This window comes from Passer domesticus, chromosome 8, assembly GCF_036417665.1.
Source record: "Passer domesticus isolate bPasDom1 chromosome 8, bPasDom1.hap1, whole genome shotgun sequence".
Taxonomy (NCBI): Eukaryota; Metazoa; Chordata; class Aves; order Passeriformes; family Passeridae; genus Passer; species Passer domesticus.
Genome location: NC_087481.1, coordinates 48,263,150 through 48,269,149, shown reverse-complemented (window position 1 = coordinate 48,269,149; position 6,000 = coordinate 48,263,150).

The following is a 6,000-nucleotide window of genomic DNA, read 5'->3' as shown; positions in this document are numbered from 1 at the left end:
TAAATCATACAAATAACAGATTTTTTTTTTTAATTCCATGCAAATGGAGTTTAAAAAAGGGACCAAAGAGATTCAGAAATCGAATATGAATTTCAAGGTGATTGTAACAGATTGTCCAGATACAAAAAAAAAAAATTTGTTTCCCTTTCATGTATCTACAGATAAACTTACTTGTTTTAAATACACATATTAAAAAAAAATACTTTGTGGCTGGCAAAAATAGCTCTAGAGACTATTTTTAAAGGGGAAAAAAAAGAAAAAAACCCTTTTTCAAATGCTTGAGTGGAATATTTTAATTTTACTGCTTTGGCTTTGTTTTTTTGTGTTGGAACACTTCAGATTAGATTTAGAGCAAATAGGAGCTTTGTCTTCATACAGTTCTCCACAGTTAAGAGGACTAGTTATTTTTTCTTACTTTTTAAAAAGAAATGAAAGAAAACAAAGGAAGAATGTTTATAATCTTACATAAACCCATGATATCAGGAGCCTGAAATTAACTACACGATTCTTGATGAAAAGATTGACAACAAAGAAATACAGATTTCCTTTTCTTTTTTTCCTGATTTTCCACTACTCATTGCAATTCCTTCCTTCTGGAAGTTTCTCACCAAAGGCAGGATTGACAAGCTGTCTCTCACTACTCTTTCCTCTTCCCTCCTTAGAGGGGGTATCTCTCCTTGTCCCACAAAGCTACAAAATCATAGCTGGATGCCACAGATCTGAGAAGCTGCGGAAGGAGCTGCCAGGCTGGAGGGAGAAAAGGTGAGAGGAAGCTTCCCTTTCTTCATTCTGTCTTGGATTCTGGCCACAGAGATCCTATGAAAACATTAACTTTCCAAACAGATGCCCCAATAGGGAAGGTGCCTCTAACTATGCACTGTGCTGCTCAGATGTGGATGTCTGCACTGCTTACCATCTAGCAGCAAAATTCATGTGAATATCCTCCACCTTGTTTTAGGCAGAAATGGCTGAATTAATGAGAACAGATTTAACTGATGACCAGATCCTTCCCTCCTGATTGTGTACCATGGGAGGGTGTGTATGGAAAGCTCTGCTGGTTGGCCTGTGAGTGATGTAACTGTCTCCAGTAAAGGATTTCTGACCATGACTTAAGAAACAATGCATCAGTGAAGCAGGACAGAGTTGCCTCACAGAAATTTTTTTCTGGTCATTTTTTTCAGTTCTGAAATAAAATACTGTCAATGAGCAAGTTCACATCTTCCATCAGCCTCAAGGGTTCTTATTTTCTTCTTATATTTTTTTACTTTTCTTGCAGTAAAAAGGTAGTTTAAAGTAAAAAGGTTTCTTTCTTCTATTAGGAATTTTATCTTTAGTTGTACTTTGAACTTCTACTTCATCAACACTTCTGGCTAAGAGAAATCAAGCAAGGTGCACAAGCAAGAAAACACCATCTGTAACAATGACAAACTATAAACACCATTCACAGGCCATTAAGTTTGTAATCTTTTTCTCTTCATCATTATTCTCTTACCTCCATTAAATTCTTCCACAACCAAGTGTGGAAGCCAAAGGTGACGGTGGTAGAGTGATAGACAAGAATTTTTATTGTCCTGTCAATGCAGATAAACCCAGAGCTGAGAGAATGTCAGGTGAACTTCCCCAGTGACGACTGAAGTTCAGTATTCTCTGAACAAGGAAGAAAATACAAATGATTTTCATTCCTTTTAGGCTTTTAAGATTTATGTTACAGAAGTATCCTGGCTCTGTGGAAGGCTAGTCAGGCTCTGACTGATATTTATTGTTCACAGGAAACTATTATCTGCACTTGATCAGTCTGCTTCAAATTGCAGATTTGCAAGGTTGCAAAGACAATCAGAGGCATCCAGCAGACATGATTCTCCTGAGGAACTGGAAAGGACTAGAAGATGATGGAATGAAAATGACTCAGTGGACACAGGTAAGCCACTTGCAAATGATTGTGAATAGCTGCAACGACCCTCTGTTGGTCAGGGAAAGGAAAGTTTGCAGTTTGCATCTCCACACAACAAAAAGAAGAGAAAGGAACTTGCTGAGAGTCAGATATAGAATAGATACATTCCCACAGGAACAAAAGAGAGTCATGTAATGACAAGGTTTCTAGCATGGCCAAATTTAGGATGTTATAGCACAATACTTGCCAATTTTTGTTTGGCAGTGAGTGCCACCATTGGTAGTAGCATTACATTAGAATATGCAGTTTGTCTTATTTGCAAAGAGAAACCCCCATGCAAACCCAGATGTTTTCTAATCAGTTGATTCTCAGTTGCTGACATTTGCAATGCAATCAACTTCCACAGCTCTGTCAACTGCTCCAACCTGCCATAATCCTCAGTTTACCATGAGACTCTGTTGGAGCCAGTGTTAAAATAGTCAGCTGTTTAGTAGCTGAAGACCTTCAGGTTGGTCAAGCACGACTTGCTGAACTCATTCTCATTTTTCCTGGTTGCATTCTTGCCTTTCATATGGTTGGAAGTGTTCACAGCATACATTTTAGTTATTGATGGCAAAAACCTTCTGGGTATTATGGGGTTGCTTTAAAACAGTCAGGATGAAATGTGACAATTGCTGGGTCATCCCTGTGGTCATCATTCATGTTGGCAGTGGTGAATGAGTTGACTACAAGATACACCTCAGGCTTCCTCCTTTTGCCAATGTTTACTAGTTTCAAAGTTGTTATAATACCGCTCATTCTATCTGTGAGCTCCAGCTCAGTTTTCTCCTTAGCTGCAAGCTCAGAGCAGCAGCTGAGTACGTGCAGTCCTGATGCAAGTGCAGTTCTTGCAGTTCTACTTTACACCCAACCAACTATGAAACCCTGCAGAATCTAAGATCAACTCTTCAGGGCAGCTTTCCAGGTTTCTTAGGCTGCAAAAGCTGATCAAGAGAGAATGTCAGCTGGGAATTTCAAGCAACAGATTTTCTCATCCACTGTCTTCTGTGGCCTGTGGAGTTTTTTTGCTCCTAAATCCCATGGTAAAGCCTGACAGGGGAGCAACACTCAGGACCACAGGGTGGCAATGGATGGATGTGTCCAGATCACACGGGGAGACGATCACTGCAACAGTGAAATTCAAGACCAGCACAGAGATGTCACAAGAGAAGAACCAGAATTCAATCCCAGGATTGTGGCAAAGAGTGCTGGATTCAACACCAGCATGGATATGGTAGTTGTGCAGCCACGTGAGTATTGCTTCAGCACCTGACTGGGAATGGGAGCTTCTTTGGAGAGGGTAACATGCTCCCTTCCTGCCATGGCAAATCCACCCTTGGTTTATCACCTGGCACAGCTGGCCTAGGGAATATCTGCAGCTGTAAGAGCAGAAAGGAGATCTGAACCCAGAGAGTAAAATGCAGACCCTGTACCATGAGTGTGGGGTTTACTGCCCCACTAGTGGTTGGTTGGATGGTGTGAAAATGCTCTGGATCCAGAAGTGGAAGTGAAACAGAGGAACTACATAACAGAACTTCCAGAGGAAAAAATTCAGAGAAGTCCTACTGTTCTCAAAGAGAGCTGCTGGCTAATAAGCATGACTAGATACTTCAATATAAACAGAATTTGAGGAAAACTGCAACCAGGAATTGGTACTGAGCACCTTTCTGTACTTGAAGGCAATCCCACTGACTGAATTTGCTCAGCCCCCAGCCTCCTTGCCAGATACATGAATGTATGAACTCCCCATCTGAGGATTTAGCAAAGCAAAATGGCTCTCAGTTATAAAGTGTCAAATTCTTGCACTTTTCTTGAGATTACTTTAAGCCTCAGTCTTTGCAACAGGCTGCAGCAAGAGGGAGTACAAGAACAAAAAGCCCTTGCTGTTAATATTTATGGCAACTAAAGCAAAATCGCAACACATTTGCAGATGAATAGGAGCCCTTGTTAAAAGCTGCACCAGCCTAATTTTAGGATAGCACTGGTTTGGCATTTGATTGTGCGGAATAACAAAGGAGAAACTTCATGTTAATTAATTTTGAGAAATTATTAGTGTCAAAAATAAATAGTTCAATCACCTTTCCAAAAATAGTCTGAGGAAGGGAAATGAAACTCAGTGGAAAGAAGATAGAGGTTTTCTTTCAGTTACAGATTTTTTTTCAAATATTTTGGTAATTTCTTGTCAAATGCATTGCCCCAATATAAGTAATGGGATTTATTTATATAACACCTATGTAACAATTATCTACCTATTGCTACAAAATAAGCCATATGGCTATATAATTTCCATTTATTCAGTGAACCAAGAAGCACTCGGAAGTTTGATATATATAAAATTAGTCCTTATTTTATTTAAAGAATGAAGCATTCAAACCCTATTTAGAAAACAAAACAAAACAACCACTCAGCTTTTTGTGATATTTACAGCTGAAAGTAATTTTTCCCCCCAAGGGCAACTGCAACAAGACCTGTTGTATCCTGATTTGTTTGTTTGTTTGTTTGTTTGTTTGTTTTAGCAGAGATTTAGTTTGGGGGAATTATGTGTAATGTCAAACTACAGTATTCATCACTCACTATGGCTTCATAGGAATCAATGGAGCAGTGTTCTTGGTGTCCCTTCATTACACAGTCTTCTCTGAGAAAAGTCATTATTTAAAATGAGTGTAGATTCAAAAAATCCTGATTATACAAATATTTACTAGGGAAAGATTATACTCCTTTGCCTAAAAGACACTCGGATTCACAAAAGGCCAGGCTATATTATGCCCCTGCCTTATACTAAAAACTCAGCTGGTTAAGCCCACCCAGTTCTGTTTCCTTCTCTGTATCCTCTTTCATTCCTTTTTCTCCCTTCCTACTCCATCGCAGTACAGGCAGTGTTGGCACAGTCCCTGAGGTGCTTCCATCACACAGGGTGCATCGTCTAGCATGTCTCAGGAGACAGGAATACTGTGGAGCCAGGAAGTCTCTCAGGACCACATTTTTCACAAGTAGTCTCTGATTGCAAGTATGAAACACTCCAGGGGAAAGGATTCCTGCAGATGGCAGATTATTGCAATCACTGTCATAAGGATTTATGTCCTTGACCAAGCCCATATTTCCACCTGTCTCAGAACCTGCCCAGTCCCAAGTGAAGATTTGTGTACTCATCCACGTTTCAAGCTGTTCCTGCTTCTCTTCTCAAGGCTATATAAATCCTGAGGAAGATGCTTGCTCCACTGCAACATGTACCTAGAAATGGCATCTGTTCCCTTCACTAGATTCCAGCTTATTCTTCCTGAACCCAGAAACAAGAAACTCCCCCAACACTCTTGTGTATGTGCAGATCTCTGGCTTTGAGGTAGTTCCTCCTGGTGCAGAGGAAAACCCCCAGCCACTGATCATCCTGGCAAAGGCAGAGGCTGAAAAGCCCAGCTAAAACCTGCAGTTTTAATTTGCTCTTATGGTATCATGTTTTATACCTGCCTCCTGTTCCATGGCTCCCATGGCTTGCTCATATCCCTCTCACCAGGCAATACTGGACATGGGAAACAGTCTCCTGACCAGGTAGAGTAGCAGCTCTCATGGAAAACACCTTTTCACCAGATGCTGGAGCTGCACATGTGGTACTGAAATATCAGATCAGGTGGTGCCTCAGATCTGGGTACCAATGAATGCAGCCTTTCCTTTCTCTCCTGAGTACAGCCATGGACTTCAGTCACATCACACTCACACTTTTTGTCTGAGTACAGGAACTTGTTCCCTGCTCCCAGCTGAGAAAGCTATCCCTTACATCAAAGGACAGCGGATTATTCTTTTGTGCCAAAGACTCGGGTTTCTTATCTCTGACGGCTCAATCATCACATCATCTGTGGCAAAAGATGGCTGGCAGCAAGATTAGATTACAGCGATTTAAAATGTCTCTCTCAGATAAGTGCAGACCATGAGTATTCAGAAGTACACATAATCAGATTGTAAACTTGACTATCACAGCTTGCCTCAGACACCAAGAGCATAAATACAGATTAGACAAATTTTGGGAAGACAGGTCCATTAAAAGTCCTACTATATTATTACTTATTAAAAGTAAG